Raw genomic sequence first — 16,716 nt, forward strand, 5'->3', positions numbered from 1 at the left:
ACAAATTGATCATGCAAACTATCAAATACTTGACTAATTCTCCATAGACATCCCGATCTCCAGCAAATAAAATCGTTGTAGATTCAGAGAAAGCCTCCAAATAGGATCAAGTGGCTTTAATCAATTACGATCATTAAAAGTTTTGGATTTGGTTTTACATTCATCAGGTTCACTCAAACACTTAACAATTTTATTCTAGCACATGCAATGGCATATTAGATCTTTTCACACTGAGAAGACGTAAAAGGAAAGGTTTCTATCTACCTTTCTTCATATACTAAAATAAGACATTTCAATTAAAAGCAGAAAATTAAAAATGGTGCAAGCAAAGGATTTTATCCAATTACCAAAGAGCCTAATACACTTAATTCCCCAACTTCCAGTGTTGATAAACAATTCTAGAAGGCCTGGTGGGATACATTACCTGTCCATTGCAAATCCATTTTTCTGAGCATTTCTCAAAGACTGGCTACTTCCTCCCCACCAGAGATTTTAAAATATGGTTACACAAGGGAGTTCCTCACAACTGTCCTACTTCAGGCAGTAACACATGTGACAGTCCCTGAGTAAAATAGGATTTCCTTCAACATAATCCATTATTAGAATTCTGTTTCCCCACATACAATTCAATAATTCCCTCCCAAAGACTTCATGATTTCCGTACTCTTCTTTTACCCCAAATCAACCCATCCCCACTTCATCTCCCTACCTCTCTATCTCATCAAGTGTTTATTACCCTATCATTCATCTTATGGAGTAGCATTGGTGGCAGGTGGATTGGCCTACTCCTTCTGAATGTGGGATGGGTGGTAGGTTGGTTTAGAGTGTGGGAAGTAGAGCTCCTCCAGTGATGGGATGGTTGGGAATGGGTCTCTTTTAGTGCTTGATGTCCTCTAGCTATTGGAGGGAGTCAGCTGGGAGAACAGGTCTCCCCCACTGGATATAGAGGGTTGGAGATAGTTGGTTTCTCCTGCGAGGTGGTGGAGGGTTATGGATAGGGAAGGAGAGGGGCTCTACTTTTCCTCCCACTATTGGCTCTTTCAACTCAGATTTGGGCAAGTCAGGTAAGCATTGGTGAAGAGGGAGGTGAGCTGTGGCTGTGCACATCAGCATCTTTGTGTCTGCTTCCTTTCCTCATTCTTCTATGCTTCTGAAGCAATTGGGATGGGTGGATGTAGTATATGGTGCATGTCACAGGCTCTAGCATCCCCCAGGATACTGCTGCAGAAATGGGTCCCAACTATTTGTTCCTTTCAACACTATTTTCTCACTATTCACTAGTGTATGTTGCTTCACCCTGCTTTGTTTTCAGGGATTTTTTTTTATACGTCAAAGGGCTGGAAACTACAGCTGGGCAGGATTTGTTTCTGTTTTAAGAAATTAAAAATGAAAATTGGTTGTGAAAAATGTGTGGGTTTCACAGGAGAAAAAAAACCACTGAAACCTCAAATGTCCATTTTGTTTGTTCTGACACCAAAACCATAACTTTTTCTTCTTTTTTGGTGCAAAAACATTGTTTTTAACTAAACTCCATTTTCTGAGGGAAAACACTTGGTCAAAAAAATGATGACCAGCTAGAAACTTAGGCGCTGAACCTGTAAGAATCAGACACAGGCAGAATCTTGCACCCATGCAAAGACCATTTAAATCATCAGATCTCCATACAGGAGCAGGCTCTATCCACCATATATCTCCTAAAAGAACCTTTACAAGACCCGAGTTTACTACAAATATGGGATTGCCTTATATTTAATCTTGCACATAAAGATGGTTTCATTTGGAAAGAGTGAATATGCTCCCTCAGGACTCAGTTGAAAAAGTACTCTGATCATTAAAAATCCTAGGTCACCTGAGATATGTTATTTGAAATTCAAGAACTACAACCGATATTTGCACAACCTCTTTAACCCCTCTCTGGAACAATCCAAAAGTTAATATATGCAGTAAAAATATCATTATTATATGATGAAAATCTATAGAGTAAATAACATCCAAGTCGATTGTCTTATTTGTGACCAGATACTCAGTTCTTGTGATTCTTTCATTTTGTCTATTTCTAAGATACATACATCATAGACAATTACAATACATTTATATTATAATGGGCAATAAAAGCCAAATAATATTTTGTTTTCAGTTTGACCCCCAAACATACTTTTTGATTTTTGGGACTGCCAGAGAACTGAAAAATTAATTATTCACACAGCTCTAATCTTAACACAGCATTGCAGTATAATGATACCTTTCAACTCCTGGAAGTATTTCTAAACATTTTCAGTGTCCTGTAAGTTGTGCTTACTTGAAGGTGCCCAGTTTCCTTAGGCACTTTTGAAAATCTCCCCCTGAGGTTATTCAGTTAACATGGAGCTAGGTGACAACCTGGAAGTCCTATGCCTGGATATGCAAATAACACACTTATTACAGAATGCCACCTGAAAGGTAGTTTTTCAAGTTCTACTCCCTTTTAATCTTGGACTGTCAAGACTCAAAAAGGATTTATTTATTTATTTTATGAGAATGGGTGGGAAGAGGAAAAGAGGTTCAGAGGCCCATGTGCCAGTTGTCTTCCTCTTCAGGAATGTGCCACTAAATAAATGAGTCTTTTCTGAATAACATCTGTTCATGTATTATATTGGAGTATGGTCTGATTTTGCTCTCTGCTTCCTAAACTTACAGCTATAAAACTTCATTGGAAGTGCTCTTTGGAGCAGGGACTTTACCTTATTTTGATCTGCTGTGCTTAACTTGAAGCATGTGAGCTGTCTCACTGAAGTCAAGGGGATCAATGATGTGCTTAAATTTGAGCACTTACATAAATGTTTTCAGGATCAGGGCCATTATTTGTACAGCACACAGTACAATGAGGCCACAATACTGACTTGTGCCTCTCAGCCTTACTAACATAAATAAAGAACCCTGTTGTGTGGTTTCATCTTTCATGTGTCAAAAGAAACAGCAAGTTTTTTGAAGATCTTGGGCAGAAGTTTTCCCATCTAAAAATAACAAATATACTATGGTTTATTGGTGTCAAGATAATACCCAATAAAACTGATTAGGAGATGGACACAATGAAGTAGGTTACTACTACACAAATGGAATAATAGCATTTTAAACCATTTATATATTAAAATGAAGCCTAGCCTAGCAGTCACAACTGGGCTGAGGTCCATAAGATGAGGATGGCAGTCGGTGAGAAGAAGTCAGATGAATCACTAAAGCAGGGTTTAATAAGCAAGAGTTGGGGTTAGAGTCAGGCTAGAGATCAAAGGTAGTACCAGGCTGCAGTCAGAGGCAAGGTGGCATTAGAGGCCAGAGATCAGGAGACAAGGTGAGGTCTGGAGTTATACCAGGACAGAAGTCTGTGCAGTTGCCCAGACAACTTCCTGGGGCACCTTACAGGGTTAATTACTGTGACTGGCCAATCAGAGGGATGCAGGACATTGTCACTCTGAGTCATTTGAGTGGTACTTTCTGTGGCAACTACTCTCCAAAGTGATCCCTGGCTGTGGCTCTGGCAGGAATGTCAGCTGCTCACAGCTCTGTATGCCTGGGTTCCAGTCTACTGGCCTTTGTAGTAGGTGAAATAAGATCTTTTATTGGATCAACTTCTACTGGTGGAAGATACAAGCTTTCGAGTTAGCTCTGTGTAGAGCAAAAGCTTGTATCTTCCACCAACAGAAGTTGGTCCAACAGAAGATATTACCTCACCTGCCTTGTTTCTCTCGTAGCATGGATCCAACATGGCTACACACACACACACACACACACACACACACACACACACACACACAAATTTCTGGCATACAATATATTCAGACAGTGAGGTTTTCTTCCTGACCAATAGTCCACTTTTTTTTTAAACTGATTTTTGTCATAAAGAGATACTCTACCACAATCAGACCACTAGGAAATAGGGTTATAGATATACTACATTTTAGCATGATCGCTTGTTAACATTAGCAAATCAGCAGCAATAGGGACTTAAAGATTATGAGAGCTATGTGTTATATTTCAGAAAGAATACATGATGGAATCAAGCTGCAATATACCTTTGGGTCAAGGCCCATATCAATGGTAGAATGATGAAGGCCACTTAGGTTAGGCTCGGAAGAAGTAAGGAAGAAAGAAGTCTATTTCTTGTTGGCCTTGTAGCACAGGGACTGAAAAAAATGATTTGTGAGAAAACATTTCAGGGGTATAGCCTGCTTGAAAGAAGTATGTTTCAAATGAAGTGCTTTTAAGAAGAATTTTTAACTGCAAACTTGAAGCTGGACTTTTATTTCTGTGATTGCAAATCAGAAAATAGTTCTAGTTGGTAATAATCAAACTCATAGACTGTATTAATGACTCAGCTTCATAGTAAGAAGATATTTTTCATAACTTTGTAGCAGTTTTTTTCTTCAAATGTTTTATTATGTAGCCTGATTCTTTAAGAATTAATAGTTGTATTGGTTGTCACTCAATACTAATTTAATGAGCTGGGCGGTGATGGGGTTCTAGTTCCAGAATCAGACACAACAGAATTGAAACTAACAAGTTCAGTATCTTGCAGGGAACTCTGGTTTGTATGGCAAAGAAATTCACATTGAGGGCAAAGGAAAGTCTTAGCCACTTTTATTAACAATATCAATGATGACAAGAAAGCTCCAAACCACATAAACACATGGCAGTAATATGGCATTAGGGATATCTTTGATATTATTCCTTGCATATGCTCATACACTTACATAATCACACCCTTGCCAGGAGATCTGGTGGTCAGGGACAAAGGACCAGCCCTCTCCTTGGCAAGCCAAATGAGTCTGATGGGCCAAACCGCAGTGCCTGAACGTCAGTGATAGATGATGACAATGAAGAGCTGAAGGGTCAATGGTGAAAAGCTTGCTTACCCTATACAGTGGCCTGTCCTATTATAGGGCCTGGAGATGGTCGTGAATATTTATTCAGATACCCAGCCTCCCATGTCCATTTCTAACTTCCTCACCCTAATAATATTGGGGTGCATTTATCCTATAGTTTAATATATTAAAGACTTTTAACTCATTACAATATACATCCAATATTGCTAAAGCAAGTTTATGGTTAAACATCTGCCAACTATTTTATCCTTATATATTCAAGCCTATTATCAGTTCAGTTATGTAATGACTCCCCTCAGAAGATAGGCCTATGACCCGTAGCATAGATAAAATGGCCTATGCTACACCTATGCTAACAATTTCTTACAGGAACAGGCCTGTAGGTACCTTGTGTAACACTAAGTAAAATAAAAGCTTAGGTATCTCTATGGTCAACAGTAACCTTGTGAGAAATAGGCATAATAGGAAAGGACATTTGTAGTAATTTGTAACAGATACTAATACTAAGACACTGTTGAGTTCAGAATAATGCTGAGCTATGGTTAGCAAAATGTAATTTAAATATTTTTCTAGTGCAAATGCACAGTAGAGCTCAAAACAAGACTGATTTATGCAGGAAATATGAGTTAGAAAGCCATTTAAGAAGCTCTAAATATCAAGCAGGCATTGCATAGGTATTGCAAGGTGGAATTATTTTCTTTCCTGGTCAGTGTTTCGGAAAAAAATATGATTTGCTACTAATCTTGGTCTGAACTATGCAATCTTTGACTTGTTTTTGTAAGGGAAAAACTCAGATTCTCCCAGTATTGTGTATGAAAACAGATATCCTACTTAGATCATTCAGAATTTAGAAAGCTGTCCTGGGAATTTGCTAATGCAATGGACACATCTACTGCGGAGCTTTCAGCATACCAGAAATATGATCATTGAGATAAGTATAATCTGAAAAGGTCAAACAATTATTTAGGACAGGGGATAGCTGATGGCAATGTTCACAATGCATCAGAGAAATATTTCAATTAAAAATAGAAATGCTAATTTGTTTCACCCTTTCATAGCCTGAAAAAAAACAATGGAGACTTCCACCATACCACTTTGCTGTGCATCTTTTCTCATTATCATCTCTCTTTCACCAGAAAACAATATACTATGCATAATGCACACTCCAAATCTACACTTATTTTTCAAGAATTCAGTCAATAAATTATCACAGGCAAATGGTAGTTTGAGCATGGAAAGCCTGATGGATCAATTCTTCAGTTTCCCAGTGTCTAATTCCCTTCTCTCCCCTCTGCAGTGACATTCTATTTTTAATAGAAGCTCTACGTCAGTGGATGCATTGTCATTGACTTCAATGGGCACAGAATCAGTTCCCAAGTGAGAAGGCTTTCAAGGAATATGCATATTATAACAGTAGGGCAACAGTACTCAATAGATAAGAGCAGAAAGGGCAAACAATTTAATGAAGAGCTTTAGGGATTCCCCTCTACAGATTTTGACAAATAAGGTTAACAATGATGCATTGGGGGGAGCCTTTTCTATATGCAAATATGAGTTGTGTGAAATCTCCATAATAAAAAAAATGGGGAATTAGTGCATCATTGAGAGTTTTGGTGTACAGGTAAGATAGTAATGAATAAATCTTTATCAAGCAAAAAAAATGTTTTAGAACAAAGTGTATGAATCATTCCACATTCATAAACTCAGTTAGAGCATGTTAGAGTTTGGATTAAGTCTCTCTCTACATTTAACCCATATATTTCATATTAACCTTTTTATATTAAAATTATTACCTGCTCTCCGTGAGCCCTATTATCTTAAAATACCTTTAGTGTCTTCTTTTGCAAAACTAAGTGGGTCTGTTGTTTCACAGAACTGCTATGATACCCTGGGTTTTACTTAAAAAGACAATACAAGTATGAAAGTAAACTCAGTAGGGAATTGTAGGGAATATTTTATGCCAAATGAGGTAAACTGTTGAGAGTAAACATGAAAGACTAGACACATAGAGTTAGCTATTTATCTCTGCCTATACTCATTACTCACATGAGAGAAACCCACTGCAAAAATATTCTAAAAACACCATTAAAAAGGATAGCAAAGAGTAACCAATACAACGGATGCCAAAGAATACTCTTAGCTTCTATGATGCAAGGAATTATAAAATGTAGCACAGCTGGTATGGTTGTGTGACTGTAAATTACCATTTGATAACCACTATGCTATATGATGTCAGGGATTTCACATCTTTAAGTGTGGTTCCTGACCCTTTTAAACTCCTCTTGGCTGTAGGAACTTGGGGTAAAATCTTGGCCCCATTGAAGGTACTGGGAGCTAGTAGCCTCTAAGACCTTATCCATTCAGTTCTCAAGAAGAAGAAGAGTGGTGAAACACTGGAATGGGTTACCGAGGGAGGTGGTAGAATCTCCTTCCTTAGAGGTTTTTAAGATCAGGCTTGACAAAGCCCTGGCTGGGATGATTTAGTTGGGATTGGTCCTGCTTCGAGCAGGGAGTTGGACTAGATGACCTCCTGAGGTCCCTTCCAACCCTGATATTCTATGATTCTATGATTCTAACTCAGCTTGACTATGAACTCATTACTGAGCTTTCTTTAGTAGCATACAGTCAAACTTCATGTGAATTGATTGGGCTCAAATGTCAATAGTGGGTACAAGGCATACCACACACCTCAAGTTACGCGGCAAACTTCTTCCTTTATATACATTTACACATTACATTGCATTTACTATGCATTGTATTACATGTTTTGGGATTGGCCTGGTCACTTTGTAGGCACCAATCCCTGTAAAGCGCACACTGGCCATGCATGATTTACTCTTTACTTCATCTTACTGTTCTAGGCTTATCTTATCCATTGTTATCTTGTCCATTGCAAATGGTTTCCTGAGTGTTCCCCATTATCTTAGCTGGTACAGACATTCTGTTTCCACCCTGCTGATCTATTTACCTCCCTAATTCTATCTCCCAAAAAAATGAGGCCTCGCTCATATCCAATTACTCATGTCAAGTCAGGCCTACACACCATCTCTAAGCATTTTATGTGATTTTATTATTTGTCTTAAATGCAGCTACTGCCAATCTGACACTAGGCCATACTGCTCCACTGGCTCTTCCGAATAAAGAACTTTGGACAGACAGCGCTAGCACTGTGTTTCTAGCCAACTGGAAGGGAAGGAAATATGAGAACATACTAAACTTCCATGGATGTATGAAACCAGAAGACAAAATGTAGTCTCATTACTTTTTTGGAAATGATGATCCTTTTTCAAAAACACAAAATTATAGGCCACCTACTGTAAGTGGGAAGGCCATTTTTTCTGGGTTTTTTTGGTCTTTTTGACTCCACAGGAACTCATGAAATTTTTCTAAGGTCAAAAGTGCCAGCACAGGAAAAAGTTCAAATGATTTTAGTTTAGTAAATATGGAAAATGTTAATAGGAAAAGACTGGCTGATTATACTTCTTAAAAATAAGAAAATCCCCGGTACAGCAGTGCAAAGATGGTATTACCTACATCAAATTAAACTGTACAGCAAAGGAAGAGCTCCAGCCACTGATGTATAACACAGAAACCTTACATTTCAATTAGGGATTTGTCAGTGACATTGAAACAAAAATTGCTATTTGGCTGTCCTTGGCAGTGATCATTCCTTACTGAAAATCTGAATGTTGTATTTTATCCCTATGGATAAAATGGGCTATCCCTATGGGCTCCTTGTTGTGCAGTTTAGTGTAAGTATTGGCCAGACCTCAGCCTGGACATAACCACATAATCATGAAGGAGTGTGGAAGAAGGACACTAGACCAGGGTTTCTCAAATAGGGGTTGCCACTTGTGTAGGGAAAGCACCTGGCAGCACCTCCACTTCCAGCAGCTCCCATTGGCCCAGAGCAGTGATCTGTGGCCAGTGGGAGCTGCGATCAGCTGAACCTGAGGATGGGGCAGATAAACACACCGGCCCGGCCCGCCAGGGGCTTTCCCTACACAAGCGGCGACCCCTATTTGAGAATCCCTGCACTAAATGACAACTCCTTACCTTAATGATAAACAAAGGCTGAGTATTTCCCTTGAGCACGATGAATGAGAAATATTTTCTAAAATGATAGAGATTTACTGAATGTTGAATTCCTATCAGTCTATCTATCTGAGATGCTTCTTTTTAATGGAGCCATGAACAAATTAGAAAGCAAAATGCAGCATAACTCACTTCTGATACAGCAAATTGCTCTTTATTTAAAGATGCTTTTTAAAGTATGAATAAGATTTTAAAGCCTGTCAAAGATGGCACACAAAGATAAAAATAAAGATGTGTCAGGACAAAAATGTTCTTTTTGCTATCCTTTGAATTAATTTGCATGTCAGTCAAAAATATGTCAATGCATATGCAATAAGGGGCATGAGTTAAGATACTAAAAGAATAGGAAAAGTAACAAGTAGAACTAAAGACTGAGAAGGGAAAGTGACAGTTGTGATGAGTAAGACTTCTCCCCATATATAATATGTATTCAGCTATAACAATACAGCCAAAGATGGTGAAGAAGTGGTGACAGAACTGCCAATTATAGCTGAGTGAAGTGTAAACAGAGATTCAAAGTCTGCCAAGCAGAACTGTATCCAGGTGGCAGGGCTTTTCTGTTGACCCACCCATCAGCAAGAGTCAGAACCTTCAGTACAGCTGCTAAAATTATGATGGCTTATTGTAGCAGATGCGGCTCATTAACTCTATCCAGGCTATCAGGGGGGTGGGTTTATCTATCAGAGAAGATGGGACTTGAACAGATGAGGTCCTAAAGGGAAACCCGAGAGACAACCACGCTCAGTCTGAGATATAAATTGTGTTATTGATTTGTGAGTTACCACTAAATCTAAACCCTGGGAAAGACATAAATTTGGACTGCAATTCAAAGAGGTGTGTCATTTATTGAGGACTGGGTAGAGATTCAGCTTGTTCATAAGGAGCCTGAAAGTTTGGCCTTAAGAGCACATTTCTGCGCTGGAAATACGCTCTGTAAAAATACCATTGTGCTATTCACTGTAAGTCTCTCAAAAATCTTCAGAGCAAATGTGATCTTTTTACAATTACCCCCCCCCCCCCCAGTTTCTACTTGGTTCCAGTCCTGTGAACTGTATCAGGGATCTGAAAGTAAAACTGAATTCTTTCTTTCTCACATATCACTCCTAGTAATAATGGTTCAATGGTCCCCAGGCCATGACCACCACTTGAGCAACCAGAGAAGGGAATCAGCAAAGTCCTAGCTTACTGAGGACCCCACTCCTGAAGCTCCTGTTTGGAGGAAATATCCAGCACCCCCAATTAGGTGAGGAGCTCTATATAAATCATGAAATAGCCTGAGCAATAAGAATAATCTCTGGCTGACTGATACTATGGATCTCTTCTGCTTACTTAACTCCTAAGCCCTATATTCCTGCCTGCTCCTGGTTCCTGTCCTCCTTATCCCAGACCCCTGTCTATTCCCAGTTCCTGCTTTCCTGCCTTATTTTAGGTCTCCTGATCCAATGCCTTACCGCTGCTGCTGTCTCCAGCTCTGACCTTTGGGTTGGTACTTGAAGCTGACTCTGGCTCCGTCCACTAGGCATGACCACCCATGCCCTGGTCATTGAATGTGGCCATCGTCATCTGGAAGCTCACCACTCCCTGATTGCTACCAACAATTTTGGTGTTGGAAGATCAACTGCTGGGGTTGTAGTCATGAAGACTGGAAGTACTATAGAGAGGAGGATGCTGTGGAGGATCACACAGCTTAGCAATGCACAAGAGATTATGGATGGCTTCACACCGATAGGGCCCCCAAACTATATTGGGGCTATTGATGGGATTCACATCCCTAGTCTATGTCCCCCAGATCAGGCCAAAGTCTTTATCAACAGTAAATAGTATCTCTCCACGGTACGGCGATGCCTGGTTGATTACCATGGCAGAGTCACCATTACTAATGTGGGGTAGTCTGGAAATGTCCATGATGCAAGGATATTTAGACACTTTGCTGGAATGAGAAAGGAAACTTTTGCTCCTTAGAACACCGTAGACATGAATGAAGTTAAGATTCCTCTTCTCACTCTGCTTCTTCAATAAAAATAAAAACAATTAAACAAGGAACACAGTGCAAATGTAAGAAAACAAGTATCAGTGCATGGCACAATAAAGAGCACTCACAAAGTCCTGCATGTGGTCAGCTCAAAGGAGTTCTTTTCCATCTCCTGTGGGGCTGAATGTAGTGGGTAGAGCCTATAATTAGATTGATTAAAATGATGGTCCTTTTATTGTATAGTGGACTGTTGGGTTGCAATGTTGGACCTTTGTATCAAAAGGTCCAAAATCATAGCTGTTTGCCTTTGCCTTGCCTGCATCGTGTCTCTCCAGGGCTACGCACTCCATTTCGATCACTGGAGAATATTCCAGAAAAACCTTCCATCCATAACTCTATGGCCCTCTATTGTGATGAATTACATATTTAATTAAACAGATTGTCCCTAGATTTACTTATTAGTTCTGACGGCCTTTCAATGTGTGACAACACCTCTCTTTGTGCAGCTATGGGTGCTAAAGGATACTCACAATTATTTATTGTCCCATTCTTCCCTAACCTTAACCTTTGACAAGAATGAAAACATATTTATTTTCCCACAATTTTGGACTGTCATTTCCATCTTCTTTTCCTATTCTGTAGTGCTTTGCAAGATGGTAAAATGCTTTCCAACTTTATTTTCCATATTTATAGGCCCCCAGTAATAATTATTTCTTTTGGGGGGGATGGAGATAGGTAGGTGGGGGATTCTATAGGCACCTGACTTTTTTGAGGGAAGGGGGAGGATAGCCAGGTGATTAGGATACTAACCTAGGATTTGGAAGACCACCTGGGTTCAGTTCCCTGATGAAACACAGACATTCTGTATGACCTATGAGCAGAGTTCCGGTGGTGCTCTCTTCCACAGTTTTGTCAAATGGCTGTCTAAATGGAGTTCTTAGGTACTGTTTACATGTGCAAATTCATATAGTTCTTCGCCTCACTGATAATTCTCCTCCTGGTTGGATGCCATGACATTCATAGGATTCAAGGGAGCAGTTGCTGATTATTGGGTGTTTACCATGTTTTCTGCTGTACTATTCAATACAGCAACTTTGGGGTTCAGTGTGGCATTGCTTTTTGTAAGTGCAGTCCAGTTAACCATAATATGTGCAGATAGTGTGAGCACAGCAAGAAGTTATGGTTCCTTGTCCTTGGGTACCTCAGCTGGAGCTCCTTCACTTTGAGTTAGCACTGAGACCCACTCTGGGAGAGCAAATGAAGGTGAAGGGCACTCACACATTCCAGTGATTCTTATACAGATGGGACTTGACATACAGCTCTCCAAAGAAGGAAATCAAGTCCTGAAACTGCGTAGGAGTCTATGAGGAAGTCTGGAGAGGTATGGTTGCTATAATAGGTATGTGACTCACTGCTGCCTGTTTTCAAAAAGAGGCATTTCTGGATACCCACCAGCATTTAAATAGGAGGGTACATCCAGTCAGTGTGAGCCCTCCAACCGCACACCACTACTTGTCCACACTGGAATCCATATGCAGTATCAAACAACGACAGCCCATTCTCAATGGTGACCCCATCCTGAAAGAAATCTTTCCTGAAGCCTCTCTTCTGCCTTTCAAACAACTCCCCAACCTCTCCCAAGCTCATCATCAGAAGCAAGCTACCCACAGACCAGGACACACCAACTCAAAATGGCATCAAACCCTGCCCGAACAACAGATGCAAAACCTGCAGACATATCTCCACTGCTACAATGATTAACACCCCCCACAACACCCTTTCAACATCTATGGATCCTCCACATACCTATCACAACATGTGGTGTATCTCATTCAGTGCACTAAATGCTCCAGTAACAACTATGTGGATGAAACCAGACAATCACTATGCTCTCAAATGGACTCACACAGGAAAATGATAAAAAACAAAATACCCTATCACCTGTGGGTGAACACTTTTCAAAAAGTGATCACTCGATATCTGATCTATCAGTCCTTATCCTCAAAGGAAACCTACACAACACTTTCAAAAGACAAGTCTGGGAGCTTAAATTCATAACTTTTAGGTTTTACAACAATCTGTAACCCACTTACTCCACTTTTTGTCCTGTGACTACCAGGGAGTTAACTGGCCATTCTGCCTTGATTGGTCCCTTAAAATATGTGCTATTTATGCCAAACAATCTGTTTGACCTTGTAGTTAGCTGTGACACTCTGAATACCTTTCCTAGTCCTGAGGAAGAGCTTTGTGTAGCTTGACAGTTTGTCTCTCTCACCAATAGAATTTGATAAAAAAAAAGATATTTACTGACCCACTTGGTCTCTCCAACTCTGGTGGAGCAATAGGAAGAGTCTGAGAAAAGGCTGTTGCTACGCAAGTAGGAGGAGTCAGGGAGGAGAGAGGAAAGGCAAATTCTCTGAAAGAGTTTAGACCTGAGATTTGAGGCTGAAATAGGTTACTACCCTTTCCTGCTACTGGGCAGGCTGCTATGTTTTTGTCTTTTGACTCTTCATTTCAAATTCTTTTGTAAGGCTCACTCATCTCATAAAATCTCTCAATGATAATTCATGAACTTGGATCCAAATTAGTACACAGGCATATAAAATGGGTATTTGTGTACTCAAGTGTCAGTGAGGACATTTAGGCTCTTGGTATCCTATTAAAGAGCTTACATTTTAAATTTGGACTCCATAGGACCCAGTATTGCACAAATTACAGAAGCAAATAATTGTAGTCAGTGTATAAGAAGGCAATGAAGGTGTAGTAGGATGGGTCCACAGGATGTTATGATGTGCTTCTGCCTGTTTATTTTCCCAAGAAACACAGCAGAAAGTTATGGTAATGTGGCATCATCACATTAATTGTGAATTTAAATGAACAAGAGTCAGAAAATGACGAATTATGGTTCCCAAAGCAACTGTGACTCAGATACCTTTCACATATAAATGGACATTTATTTTAGAGCTGAGTGAACAATGCAAACATTTTCCCATGTCTATTGTCTCAAATTTTTAAATATGTTTGCTACAGTCTTTTGTGTGTCTCCCTTCTCTGTTTGCTTCCTAAGCCAAATCCTGAGTCAGGTGAAGTCAATGGGAGTTTTGTCACTAACTCCAAGGGGAGCATGATTTGGCCTGCTATAAACATTCATGAATTTAAATTTTACTGGCATAACCATTTTTGTATAATCTTGAATGACAAATTTGAGTCAGTTACTATCTTCTCGCTGATATTCCCTGAACAGGAAAACACTATATTTACCACATGTGTTAATGGTTTCAGATTATTCACTCAGCACTAGTACACAAAATAAATTACAAAATATGGTATATGCACGAGAACCACACCTTTGAATTCTGGCACTTTTGTAAATAGAAGTTTCCTTGCTGTTCTGTATTCAACTTCTTAACCTTAATATTGCATTAATGTATTTCTTGTAGTGAAGCAACAGAAGTGCAAGTTTTCCAAATGTATCTGATCTGTTAGGAACATAAATTCTGTTGAAAATTAGCAAATTAGATAATGAACATGAATAACATTTAGGCCCCAGACCTGCAAACACATTATATGTACATGAGTAACTTTAAGTCCATGAATAGAGAAAGGGAATATGATTACTCATGTGCATAAAGTTATTCATGTGCTTAAGTGTCTGCAAGATGAGAGCACTAGATATTCAGATGATTGGAGTTTTGGGGGGGAAGACTGTAGGCAGACTGGGAAGGAGACTGTTTCAGACCAGGGTGTTTTGTAGCAAGAATGCCTTGTTCAAAAGAAACTTAGTTTGAAAATCAAAGTCTTTTGACCAACAATAAAGAACACTTCAAATATATGTTTTGTTTACATTTAAAACATTACACTGTGTTGCCTAAAGATGATTCTGATTACATCACCTTGCACTGAGCAAGTGATATTGCACAATATTGTGTAATCTGACAAAACTCAAGTCCCAGTGAAATAAAGCAACAGGCATCAAGGTAAGAGAGTGTATAGCTACACATCCCAGATTCCTATATTATAGTTTGTGAAAGTCTCCCTGAATTAATCTACAATGTTTAGAGTATATCTGGGAATCTGACAGTTAACTCTTTTCCATGTTTATAAATCTATTCCAAGACACTTCCTACCTCCAAACCATTAGCTAAAATGTTGCTCTGACAATAGGTAAGCGTGTTGACGGATTTAATATTTTCCTCACAGAGTGTAACTCTCTTGAAATGCAACATATCATTTACAAGGGAGTTCTATCCGGATGGCAGTTGTAACGGTCATAGATTTCCATTCTGGCACCCTATAAAACATACTGTCCAAGAAAATATATTTCATTTTAAATCTAAATACAATGAAATCAATATAGGACAGGTTCCAAATCAAAATGAGTGTTAATGAAAGTTCATATATTACAGTTACAGATTTGAATTAAATGAACAAATAATCTCTTTCTCAGCATCCCAACATTCTGCATTGATTTTATACTGGTTAATATTATTCCAGGCAGGCATGCTTTCCATAAAAGCTTGTATGTACTGTACTTTTAGATCTAATGTAACCTCTGACTATATATTAACTGTAGCCTTACTTGTATTACCCTCTGTTACCCTCACAATCTCTGTACTTGAATTATGTATATATTTAACAAGGAAAAGGTCCTATTGAAAATGACTTTTCATCTTGGTATCCACTGACAGCTTTGAGTTACAGAGATTACAGTGTTGGCTGCCATAAATATAGCAGTGTATAAAATAAAAAAAGAGAGTCATATTTTTTTATATAAAGCCCTTCATACCAAAGGGTCACATATCACTGAAAACTATATAAATATATCACCACTGAAACACATTCACCAGTTTGGGTGGAGAGAGCAGCCTGTGGGTACTCTGGATAGTCATGAGTAGACAGGAAATAATAAAGAAAGATGCTGGAAAAGACCTTTCTTATGGAGTGCCAAATTAGTTTTAGTGTTCACGCTGAGCAGACAGGACCTGAATTCTTAAGGTCTCATCTGAAAGACCCACACATAATCAAACTGCATGGCAGCTAATTTGTCTGCTTTGGAAGAATGAAGGGCTAAATTTTCATTGTGGGGCTTTCACCTTGTGATTCCAGGAAGTTAAGTATCTCACCATACCCAATACAAGGTTTAAACCAAGAGGATAGTCCATCTGGAATTAGATACTAATGCTATCTGGGATCAACCAATATTTTTATATAATTGATAAGCAGAAATGGCAACTATAGAACAAGTTCTTTTCTCATTTACTTGAATACACACTGTCTTGGGTCAATAGATAAGATTGTAAAGCCAAATTTGATTATCGTGCTAATGACACTGGTGCATATTACTCACCATGCTCCACATGGAGCACATTTACCCTCCAAAATGTAACGAGGTTTCATATTAAATCAACATCTTGACAATTGTTTCTAGAGTTTACATTGGGAACATTTTTTCCTGACCCCAACTGTTTCTAAGGCCTTTTGTACACTGGCAAGTTTTTGCGCAGTAAAGCAGCTTTCTGCGTTGTAACTCCCAAGGTGTGCACACTGCCAAGCCACTTAGTGCGCAGAAACTGCACAGTTGCAGCGTTGTAAAAAATCCACCCCAAGAGGCGTAGAACTTTCTGTGCTGGGGGTACAGCACCATGGTGCCAGTATAGACATCCTGGTCAATTACAGTGCTGCGACTGGCCTCCAGGAGGTGTCCCACAATGCCTGTTCTCATCTCTCTGGTCATCGGTTTGAACTCTACTGCCCTGCCCTCAGGTGACCAACCATGAGCCCCACCCCTTA

Source organism: Mauremys reevesii, linkage group 1 (genome assembly GCF_016161935.1).
Source record: "Mauremys reevesii isolate NIE-2019 linkage group 1, ASM1616193v1, whole genome shotgun sequence".
NCBI classification, from domain to species: Eukaryota; Metazoa; Chordata; order Testudines; family Geoemydidae; genus Mauremys; species Mauremys reevesii.